The sequence below is a fragment of the Gouania willdenowi genome, chromosome 17 (genome assembly GCF_900634775.1).
Source record: "Gouania willdenowi chromosome 17, fGouWil2.1, whole genome shotgun sequence".
NCBI lineage: Eukaryota > Metazoa > Chordata > Actinopteri > Blenniiformes > Gobiesocidae > Gouania > Gouania willdenowi.
In genome coordinates, this window is record NC_041060.1 from 25,619,608 (window position 1) to 25,632,151 (window position 12,544).

The 12,544-nt window shown below is 39.2% G+C and overlaps 1 protein-coding gene across 10 annotated transcripts in view; it reads right to left on the bottom strand.

Annotated features, from left to right (window-relative positions):
- The window catches only part of mbnl1 (muscleblind-like splicing regulator 1), a 61,398-nt gene extending 51,228 nt beyond the window's left edge, over nt 1-10,170 (bottom strand). For 3 of the 10 annotated variants that reach the window (XM_028472155.1, XM_028472156.1, XM_028472152.1), the window contains exon 1: nt 8,724-8,937. The gene's annotated coding sequence lies outside the window, so the exon portion shown is untranslated. Of the gene's footprint in view, nt 1-8,270; nt 8,377-8,723; nt 8,940-9,608 lie in introns of those variants that run through there. The other 7 variants (XM_028472153.1, XM_028472147.1, XM_028472148.1 and 4 more) reach the window with 6 other exon arrangements.
- Between the last annotated feature and the right edge of the window lie 2,374 nt (nt 10,171-12,544).

Below are 12,544 nucleotides of genomic sequence, written 5' to 3' on the forward strand. Positions count from 1 at the left end.
GTTACGACTGGTGGTAACTTTTACTTTGAGTACTATTTAACTGAACTTCTTTTTACTTATACTTGATAATTTTATGCATGACTTACTTCTACTTGTACTTGAGTACAATTTCAATCAAGCAACAGTACTTCTACTTGAGTAGGATATATCGGTACTCTTTACCCCTCTGATAGAAACATCTGTTAGTGAAGTAATTTCACTTGTTAGAATTTAAACACGTGAAAGCTGGCATAGAGGGTACATTTCCTACCAGGTAGTGAAACTATAATTTTGGTCTTTGCTGATTAATTGAATTTGAAGTTATTTCTGCAGTCTTCAGAAAAACTAAAAAAAAACAAACAACATCAATTGTCTAATTCTTCGGCCGAAAGGGTGTAGGCTGAAGCAAAGCTTATACATACCGACCCCATCACAACAAAACAAAGTTCTCGAGATAATATCACACACAAAAAAACACAACTTCTATTACTACTTTTACAACATAGATTCAATATATATTAGGCACAAATGTTATAAATACAGTTTATACAGGCACATCAAACACATGTACATACATACACACATATACATACATACATACATACACATGAATGTACATAATACTAATATTAGAGGTGTCCCGATCCGATATTGATATCGGTCCAATATCAGCCAGAAAACGAATATCGAATTTTATCAGACTGCGTCTAAAATCTCCGAAATAATTATATATATATTTTTTTTTTCTTTTTTTTTTTCTTCAATATATTCTATTTTATTATTTCATTTATTTTTTCAATATATTTTATTTTATTTTTTTATTTATTTTATTCAATCATAGAATATTCTTATTCTGAAAGGTCAATTGTATGTAATCCATTGGTTTATAATAAATGGGTCTGTTTTTTTAATAATCAAGTCTTTTCTAACATTCCACACTACAAAATAAGTAATAAAAGTATGTATGATTCGTGCTGATATCGTATCGGGTCGATATCGGTATCGGCCAATACGCAAGGCAGCAATATTGGTATCTCATCGGAAGTGAAAAAGTTTTATCGGGACATTTATAATTAATATTACATTATTTAATATCTACGACCCCAAATTTCACCAATTAAATTTAGCGAGGCTACTAATGATAAATGTCTTAAAAAGCTTTTTAAACTGGTTCTTGTTGGTGCTTTATTTCATCCTTTAGGCAGTTCCTGCTATTGTAATATTCATCCTTTTCAGTGTTGTTCTATCATAATGATCTCGAAATTATGACAAAATACATAATCGTCATACACAGAGGCATACACACAATAATATGGTTGTCCAATTAAGATGTTGTCTAATATAGTGACCATTTTCCAAATTTCTAGTTTTTTTTTTTTCTTTTTTACATAATTAATAAATAGATTTTGTCATGTTAGAAGTTTTGGCTCTACGTGTTATTTACTAACGGAGTGTTTTAGTAGAAATGTACGATTGTGCCCCCTTTGGGTCCATTCCGCTCTTATCATACTGGCTGCACAAGTCACCACACCCTCATGCTGAGAAATGATTTCACAAAAAATGCAGGTTCACCCTGAGCAGGAGTGCCATGAACCCCCCTGCTAACTTTGCACCACTGCATCACTCTGTATCTAAACCCTGCAGCAGTGCAGCGTGGGTCATGATGACCAAGCAACGTGGATATATGGTACATCTGAAGAGGAGGAGCCAAGTAAAGGGGAAAATAGATCAGGCTTACTTTCAATGACCTCCATTAAAGCTAAAAGTGACCTTTGGAGGGTTTGCAAAGGGTTTGGACTTCTCTTCCATGACTAATGCAGAACCAAGCTCACATGAAAGACTTCTCAAAAACAATAAATTATACATGATTAAATGAATATAGTTTACATCGTGCTCAGTTGGAGGGGAGAAAAAAAGAAGAAGCAATAATGATTTGACAAAAACAGAAAAGGGACACAAGAATCATAACATCTATTGAGTGTTTCTATTTTTTAACCACAACCAGCTGTGAACATTTTTTTTTTTTGTGAACATTTTTTCTGTGAACATTTTAATGCCAAATAAATATGTTTTATGAGACATTTCATTTCTCTTAAGAATGAAACTCTTACAGCAGGCTGTTTTCTCCGTTTACATAACTTAAGGCCTATTTCCCTTCCCATGAACTTTGCTTATATCATCACTCAATCTTCACTGCTGAGAGAACATCAACTCAGCCAAGTCTAATGTTCATGTATAAACCTGAATACCACAGACCAAATATTTATTGCTATCAAAATCACAAAGTCTTCTTCTACGTCACTGTTATTAACTATTATGATTTATGAACAAATAATAATTAGTTGTATTTTCTGATGATTTTGTTGCAATACACACATACTGCAAAGTCACACCATTAAAACTTGACTTATGAAAAGGCAAAAAAAAAAAAAAAAAAAGGCATGTTGAAATAAACCATTTTAGGCACTCAGTGTTTCACTCTTCAGATCAAAAACAGGCTTTAACTTTGCAGTACCCAGAGGAAAGCTCTGCACACTAAGGGGAAACATGTAAACTCCAGTTTACACCTGGGCCTGTTTTATATCACTTACTGGTATATGACTTATGAACATTCCAGTTACAAAGATAAATTTAAACAAACTTAACGTCTATCTTTGTTTCTTCATGGGGTAAACCTACAGGCCGTTCAAAACAAGATGAAGACTATCTCATTCAAGACATTGGAACAATATTTTTTTTGTTTTGAAGGAAATTGATCAAATATTACCAAGGTGAATTTTGTCTTTTTTTTTTTTAGATAACAGACTGACTGATGAAAAAAGGTTAAGACTGACACTGGCGGTATCAGCTCTACTTGGCTCGGCTCGACTATCTCTTTGCGCGTTTCCACTGAGAAAAAGTATCTCCTCCATGGTACGTGGAGGAAGTACGTGGAGGAGGTACGTAACAAAGGCACAAAGCAGACACTGATTGGTTCAGATAATCATTAGTGTAGAGTCAATAAGGCTTGGGTCGGCGATTTTCTACAGATACACTTTTTAAGTTTTTGGTTGAAATTGTCTTTATGTCCTAACAGAAAGTCAGATCTTATGTGCTCTGAAAAAGGAACGTATATATAATGGCAAAGTTTATTGTTTACTTACTGGTGAATGAGACAACAAAGTTTCTACACAATACAAGCAATGAGCTGAGGTCTGCTTCTGCAGCAGCTGTGCGCATGCATGTGAGTGAGACATAGCACAGAGGGGAGTGGGGAGGGGGGTAATGGCGGAGCCGTCGGGCAGGTTACATTCAAAATCATGCTAGCTTTCAAAAATTACCTACCCTACCTTTAACTCATGCACAGAGTGAAAACATTTGGCCACCATTTAATTTTGTTGGCGAACTTGTGAGGATGGCAGCAAAAGTGCTATCCGTGGAGTCTGGCACTTTCGCGTGTCTGGTTGGTGCTCAATGGAAAAGCTCCAGAAATACCGTATCGGTCCCAAAAGCGAGGAGTGCAGAGCCGTGTAGATCCGATACCAACAATGGAAATGCGCCATAAGTTACCGTAGTTTTATTATCTGTATCTGTAAGCAAACAACAGAGTAGCATAATCCTAAAAAGTGACAGAATGATAACGAGTGCATATTCTGACCCTTGATGTCAGTATGTGGCGGGACTGAATCATAACAATCTAATCGCTAGAGCAGACATGGGCTCGTCTGTAAACGGTCGCATTTACTGGTTCAATAAATGGGAAGAGATTCAAATTCTGATGTAGCTGGTTATGATTTACAGTCTGCATAAACAGGACTGAATCATAACATTACTTAACCGATAGAGCGGACATGGGCTTGTCTGTGAATGGTCGCATTTACAGACCTTGGAGTCTCTGTTAGCTTACCAATAAATGGGAAGAGATTCATCACCTTTATAATAAGTGTTGACCAGGCCACTGGGAGTGAGACCCAAGGCCAAGGCAGGCGGACTTGATAATAATGTATCATGTTGTTCTGCAGTCAGTGCCTTCTCCTCACCCTTCTCTCTCTGCTCTGTTTCAGGTGCCGTGAAGCTGATGATGGCAGTTCCTGATCTGTGGCTCAACTAGTCTGAGATACTTTGATGTTCTATCTCTCTATCCTGTTCTGTTCGTCCTTCTGTCCACTAACCCCAACAAGTCGAGGCAGATGGCTGCCACCTCTGAACCTGGTTGTACTGGAGATTTCTTCCTGTTAAAAGGGAGTTGTTTCTTTCCACTGTCGCTAGATACTTCTTCATGTGGATCTTGTTGGGTTTTCTCTTTCTTATAATGAATTTTATATTTTGATAAGGGCATTGAGATGACTTTGTTGTAAATTGCGCTATACAAATACAGTTGAATTGAATGTGGGTAACCTTCCCCCATTTGTTTCTTCATCTCTTTTGTATTTCTTGTTGCCACCCACTCTAACACATTTCCCTCTAACTACCAGTGACATCTCTCTTATCCACTGTTATGCAGAATCAATTGAATTTTTAAGAGTGGATGTTTGACATTTTTGGTTTTTAATACTTGTTCTCTAGCCATTCCTGTGCCATTACACTTCCCATGTCTGGTCTATGTTGTCTTCCAGCAATCGACAGCAGCTTGCTCTTTTAGACTTCAAGGTCTTGCAAGCTGGTGCAAGGTCAACCATGATGTAGAAAGGAAAGATGGCGAAAGACATAGAGAGAGGAGAGCAAAATCAAGAGAGACTGTCAGCTTCCTCTCACCCGTGGGGCACGTGGTAGAAACATTATTGGGTTGAGAGAGGAAGAGGATGTTCGTCTTTGAAAAACAGCGCATCACCAACACTGCTGGATCATGTGACACCAGCCGATGCCTGAATGGAAGACACTTTCGCCGACATTAAAAGCAAGCAAGTAGATAAAAAAAAAACATTCCTCATTAACAAAAGGCCCAGTCTGAATCTTCTTTTTGCCAAATAAAAAAAAAACAAACTACGCAAGTACATCTGCCATTAATTTTACTGTTGGCAGGGAAGAGTGATACATACTCACATTCAGACGTTTTTATGAGCACAAGAGAGTCTTTGTGATGAAGATAAGTCTCATGTGACTGAAGTAGGAAAGTGAAAGCAAGAAATGAAGCGTGCTCACCTCTGCGGATCTTGACTCTTTCATTGTGACAGAAAAAAAAGAAAGAAAGGTGCGGTTCACACTCATAACGAGATAGTTCAAATAGGACACACTGTTAGTGAAACTCAGCAGTTCATGTCATACCCTCTAAAGCAGGTATGCACATATCTTCAGTTCAGAGGCTACACAAGGACAGGTTTGATGTCAAATAAGCAGAGTTTGGAATAACGGCGTTTAAAATAACGGCGTTTGTTTTTCAGTAACGGGGTAATCTAACTAATTACTTTTTATGCCGTTATAACGCCGTTATCATTACTGAACGTTTTATGCGGTGCGTTACATGTATTGATTGAATAAACTTTTATCCGAAAGCATCCCTGGCGCCATACGCAGCTGTAGTGAGGAGGTGGGTTAAAAACAAGGTGAGCGATTATGATTGGCTAAAGCGGCGTCATGTTTCACGGTAGCCAATCAGAGCCAGTGTTTTTACCCATGTGCCAGCACGAGGAGGCGGGTAAAAAACAAGGTGAGCGATTATGATTGACTAAGGTGACGTGCCGACACACGCGCGCGCGACACACACACACATCCGTTGTAAACAACTCTAATTTAATGAAGCACCTCACGACACACGCATCTAAAAAAATATGAATTATTTGACATATAGCAACTTTTTTTTTTTTTAACAGTAACACAAATAGTTACTTTCCTTGGTAATGAGTTAATTTTATTATAGAGTAATTCAGTTACTAACGCAGTTACTTTTTGGAACAAGTAGTGAGTAACTATAACTAATTACTTTTTTAAAGTAACGTTCCCAACACTGCAAATAAGTCAAAATTATAATTCTAAGGCCTTACAATATATGAGTCACAACAACTCAAAATGTTTCCCATCGAGTACATGTCACGTAAACTTTACAAATACTGCAATTTTAAAAATAGCCTCGTTTACCACATACTTAATTTAATTACCATTAACAAATCACAGTGCAGCGGCAAAGTCACAATTTGAAATATGCAGCTTTTTACAACAAAATGAATGACTTCTCTTTAGCTTGTGGGTTCTCAGTAAGCGTGCATTATTATATATTGGACATTACTTGCACAGAACATCCTAAGAAATAAAATGAATAAATAAAATGTCATTGTTATACAAATGTAACTGATACATATGCTATATCTAAAGAAAAAACAAAAAAAATTCACTGCATTTTCAGCATCGATTGCATGAAAAAGTAGTTTAGTGAGTTCCAGGTTTTAGACATAGGTTGAATCAGGGTGACGGTGTGCTGATATAGGCTGTCACTGTGCACAGAGCTGGAGGAAATGCAACACTCCCCTGGCTCTGCTTCATGTGCTTAGAATATAGCATGTCAATACTGCACTCGCTGACCTCTGCACGCACACACACAGGCTTATGTGTACATCTGAGTGGGATTTTTCTGCTGTGTCTTCATCTTTTTCGCATTACTAAACATGTATGAAGACACAGGACGGCCTCTCTATGCACCACAGCACTGCTATGCATCCCTGTGTAAAGGATAAATAAACCTGGTGTAACACTCACAGCAACACAAACTGATAAATACCCTTCTTCCAAATATTCTATTTAATTTGCAATGACTAAAGGTTATAGATTGTCACAGGTCACAAGATGAGCTAAGGAGAACAGAGCCCCTTTTGTATATCATCTTATTTACCATGGACTAACTATTTCCTCTAAATAATAATTTCAGTTGTATTTAACAACACAATGAATATTACGTTGTTAAGTCCTATTTGGAGAAAAAACCATAACACTGCACGACAAAAGATAACACACAAATGCGAAGATGTGATGAGACAAAATCTCCATCTGTTCTTGTGTTCTGACTAAATGAATGATGAATGTGTGTGACACTGCAACTTTGGGTGTAGGTGTGTGCTGAAATCACCATAATGTGGGGATAATAGAACAACTTATGGGATAATGAGTGGCTTATTGGCCGCCATTGACATTGTCTGGGTTGATGGTTTAAGGGCACTTGGGAAAGTTTTTCAAGGTCTCAAATGAGCTCTGAAACAAGTTGGGACCACTTCTAAATAATCATTATTAACATGTATGCAAAAAACATTAGGTTAATATCTAGTAATTACAAGTTACAACATACAGAAAGCATCTCAATATAATAATAATACATCAATTTTATATAGCGTTTTTTTGGACACTCTTTGGAAAGTCGCTTTACAGAATTAAGGGATTATTCTTTCACTCCACACTTAATGGTGGTAAGCTACTATTGTAGCCACAGCTGCCCTGGGGCAGACTGACAGAGACGAAGCTGCTATAGTGCGCCATCAGCCCCTCCGACCACCACCAACACTCACTCACACTAGGCAATGTGGGTGAAGTGTCAATGACAGATACCACAGGGGTGACTGCCACCCCACTGTGGCACCTGGAATTCTCAGTGGTCTCCCATCCAACTAATAACCAAGCCCAGACCTGCTTAGCTTCCGAGATCTAACGGGATCTGGCAATGACAGGCTTGTACCATATGTACTAAACCAGCCTCATCGGCACAAGTGGAACATTTTATCTCAGTAACTTATTGAAATCTATGGTTCATTTTCAAGCAACAGCCTAAAAAACAGAGAACAACTCAAAGTCGAGCTTTGAGGTTGAAACACAAATAAAAACAAGAATGTGATGATAAACGTACATTTAAACATTAATAACCAGTCCCAAAAACAGCAGTAAAGTGCAGTTCAGATAAAGGTGGGCAATGCAGCAAAGACAAAAACTGGCGATTTGACTCGAAAAAAATCTAATGATGTCAGCTTTAAGACTCATTATTTGCATGTAGTAGAGGAACAGTGTCTCCCACCATCACACCAGCTTAGTTTGAGATCATGTTAAGTAGGGGGGTTTACTCAACCAATGCCAGTGTCAAACTGTTGCTCATAGGGGGTTTGAATGTGCTCATAACACCACAGGAGTATACAGAGAAACCCTCGTGTAATAAAGGCTTAACCTGTCAGTGAAGATTCAACCATGCATATAATCCTGTCCGTAAGGCAGACTCCAAATCAGAAGGACACTTTTTCACACAATTTCACTCATCCATCGTGACAGCGGTGCACTCTTCAGCATTTGTACACAGGTATGAATACAACAATGAGACAACAATCTACAAATTGATGGTCTACCTGCAGCAGAGCCATGGTAGAGACTGTAATATTCAATCTGCCACCCATCTGTTCGTGCTGGGCATACTTGGGTATGTTTGCTACTGTGTGAGCCACCATGAATCCCTCCGAGTCACAACAACATTCCTAATCATTGCCCTGACCACAGCCACAACCAGCACTCATGAAACCAAGGGAGGTATTGGGAAGGGTGGGGGAATAAAACAGGTGACAGAGGGAAACCAAAGGGACTGAGAACCACTAAAGATACCTGGGCTCACACGGGGCGATTAAAACTTTGAAACTAAATAAAGGCCAACCACTGTTCAGAAGGAACCACAAGAAAATGACATTAACATGAGTCATTCTGGCCCTGCTGGTCCATGTTTTTAATCGGTCTGATCCACAGAAACAATACAAACAGCCCAAAGAAGGAAAACTTGAAAAAGCTCATATAAAGTAGGAAATACTTACTTTTTTATCTTGTCAACAAATTAAAAGGTAAAATCCCCTTAATTTACTCAATCTTTCTCTCTTCGTCAGGTCTCTCGTCCCAGTTACTGCCCAGTTACTGTCAGACCAACGCAAACACACTTCTTCAGACACAAACACACACATCCACTAAAGCACACCCTCCCATAGACAGTCACCCTCTCACACACGCTCTCCTCCTGCGACCCCAAATGCTTGGCAAGATTCTACTGTACTGAAATACTGCTCACCATATAAGGAAGCAGCGGCTTCACATTTCACATATAATTTACATGCAGTGGGGAGGGAGTTTTGCCTTATACACAACGTACACGTTGGGAGCACCGATACACACATGCAAAACCATGCTTCCCCTTAAGGCTGACGCAGCAGCAGGAGAGGAAAGACGTGAAGGACAGTCAAATATTTGACCACGCTCCCTGTTAACCAAGCCCTGAAGGATAACTCTCGACATGCCCGATGTTGAGTCAGATGAGAGGAATGAAAGCGGAGTGGGCGATATATTGATTCTCTTCACAGCTTCCTGGAACAAGCACGGCCCTCCAAACACACTCGCGCATACATACACCAGCAAATGTCCCTGCTTAATAGCGCTCCTCTCAGGAAGTAGGCATTCTCCTTTAAGTCGGGAATTTCTCTCACTGTCTGTCTCTACTAGACACAGTCAGACACAGCCGTAAGAGAAACAAGTTCTGAAGCCAGATGTGCGCAGACTGCAAACAGTATAGGGCAGACGATCTCCATTTTAAAGCAGCTCTATTACACATACATACTTTGTAAAAAGTGAAGACAGCAGCACATATCGGAGGAACGATCTCGATAAAAACTAAACAAACTGTGAGGAAGGGTTAGGACCCAGACTCTTACCTCTCACATTGCTCTCCAGTTTGTGTACGTGTGCGTGCGTGTGCGTGTATGTATGTGTGTGCTTCCGCCTGTCGCCTGGCCCGCTGTGTTTATGCGTGTATTCAGACAGGCCACGACAGCAGACCCCCAGGCACCGGCTGGACCATTCTCAGGCAGACAGGCAGAACACAGCAAGGCAGAGTCGCTGGTAGAGGACAGGCAAGCGAGTGATCCAGCAGCGTATGAGTAAAGGAGCTGTGCAAAGCTGGGCACCAGTGTGTGTGTGTCTGTGTGTGTGTGAAAGAGAGAGAGAGGAGGAGTGTTTGCCTGCGTGCGTGTATGTATACGTGTGCGTATGTGTGTGTTGCAGCATTGGCTGTGTGCGCTAGTGTCTCCCCTCCCCTGCCTCTTGAAGTGGCTGAGCTAGGTTGTGCAGAGCTGTGCTGCTGAATCGGGGGGACTGTCTTTTACTGATTTTCCCCCCCAGCCTGGGTCGCCTGTCTGCGGCAGGAGCACCGTGTCTGCTGTGCGGCAGTATAGCAACAGCTTTGGAAGAGGACGAGGTGGAGGAAGAGTAAGCTCTGAACGCACTGGGCATTACAGATCCTGCAGTTTTCCTCTCCCCTCCCTCTGTTTCTCATGAAAGCATGGCCACACCTCCCCTTGACAACACTAGGAAGTGCTGGCTCAGTTACAGCAGCACTGCCCTTGCCTCATAACACTGAGAGGCTAAAGGAAAAGGAAAGAGGGAGGAACAATGATTAGGTAAATCAAAATCAAAATGTAGAGAAGTGACTTGTTGGCAAAGTGAGAGGTACTGTAGCTATGACGGGAATGTTAAATATGTCTACAGAAGAAAAGCTGTGAAAACAAACAAAAGAAAAAGAAAGAAGAGTTAATGACGTGATGGAAAAGTAAGAAAAAAAGAGCCATCGGAAAAGATAATTGATTGAAGGGTGTGGAGAAAACAATGAGGGGTGATTTTCAAAGAGAGATAACGTGGACTTCTCGCTTTCCTAAAGGCTGCTTTTCTGCGGTGGCATGAAACCCTTAACTCAGCCTCACACTGGCCCCTGCCCACATTACAAATGCATTACACACAGTGGCCTGCACCAAGTCAAACTGTATCAGCCAAGTAAGTGCTTGTGCGTAGAAATAACAGTCTTTAAGTTTGACAGGATAAAGGTTGTATTTGGTGTTATATGAATAAAGTGAATTAAACTGAAAAAAGCATATTGCCAAAGGTAATGCAAAAAATTTTTTATGGGAGAATAAATTGCTCTTATAAGTTCAAGAGTCAAACATGGTATACAGTGATACTTTCTGTGCAATAATCAACGTTTACTGTTGTTATAACAAAGTAAACACTTAGAAGTACACAGTGTTGAAGTGGTTAGCAATACTTCCTGGTTCAACAACAGGGTGGGATTCTGGATATCAAGCTATCTACTTTTCCTTAACCCTGACGTCACGGGGTTAAGGAGTTAGGAAAAGCCTTCACATTGTTCTGACAATCAGAATCACTTCCACTAGGTGACGTAATAATCCGATGGCAGCGAATGTTAGTGACGTCTGCCGTGGTGAAAAACTACAAATTTCCAAAAATGGACTACTAAAAGCATATTTATAATACTTTCCCTTGTGCCTCTAACTGCTGATATAATGTCAAATATCACAAGGTTTGAATGGAAATCAAAGGAAAAGAGGCTACAAGGAACAAAAGTGAAACTAAAAGAACGACACATTGGGAATGGTTGCTCACACTCACCTTTCACTTAGAAATCAACATTAATCCAAAATAAGTACGATTTTATGAAATTGTTACATTTATGTAATATATAGGCCTACATTACGTTGTAGGCATACAAATGTACAACCTAGGTGAATTAAAAATGTCTGATAGCTTTTTCTTGAGCGACAGAATACTCTGTTTTATGTCAGTTATAATCTGATAATATGGCTTACATATCGTAAAATATAAGTTTTTGATTATTAAAAGTTGTTTATGGCATATCATTGAATTGGTAATTTACATAATCTGCAAAATGAGCGGGTCCCTTAAAATGTTGTTGTAGCAAGGAATTGTGGGTCAGCATTATCTGGTCTCCTTTGGTAAATGATGCATCAGTGTTTCCTAAGCTAAAGGAGGTTACAAAGGAAGTAATGAGACTCCTTTCCATAGCTTTAAGAGAATTGGAACACTCCTTATCATGGCCGTCACTTAAACACTTCCAGGGTCAAGGAACAGTGGATAGGAAAGGAGATAGGAGGGACTATATGGACACAGGCTTAGAGTTTACACGTACTCACTCATGCTTGAGGGAGTTTTCTATGAGGAACTCTGATTTCCGTATGCTGTAGAAAAGCATGTATAATATGCTAATTAGAGAAGTGAAAGGGTGTGTGAATGACATTATCTCTGTGTGTCAGATAAAAGTGATTTGTCCTGATGAAACTAGCATTATGCCTGACATGTGGAACATGCTGACATTGGCTGACCCTGCGCACCAGGGTTGGGCTGTTCTATATAGTGTTTTAGTTTTAGTCATAGTCTAAAATGCAACTTAGTTTTATTCTAAATTTAGTCATCGGGATTATTTCAGTTATAGTCTAGTTTTAGTCAACTAAATGACATCTGTGTGTGTCAAGTATAAAGCATAAGTTTTTATTTATTTATTTATTTTTTAAGCATCAATTACCATCCATCAACCTGATATGGGATAGCATTAAGGCTTGCCCCGCCTTCAAGTAACAAAAGTAGTTTTGTTGGGATACCTTCTAAAAAAATAAACTTTGTTGTTATTGGGTTTCGTCCCATTTGAACATTATATATATACCAAAATAATTTACTTTTTGTTCACATGTAATTATTTTAATCTTTTTAATTAATCATAGTCTAGTTATTGTCACAAAATATAGTTGATGAAAACTATGATTAACACTGTTTTGCAGTTTAT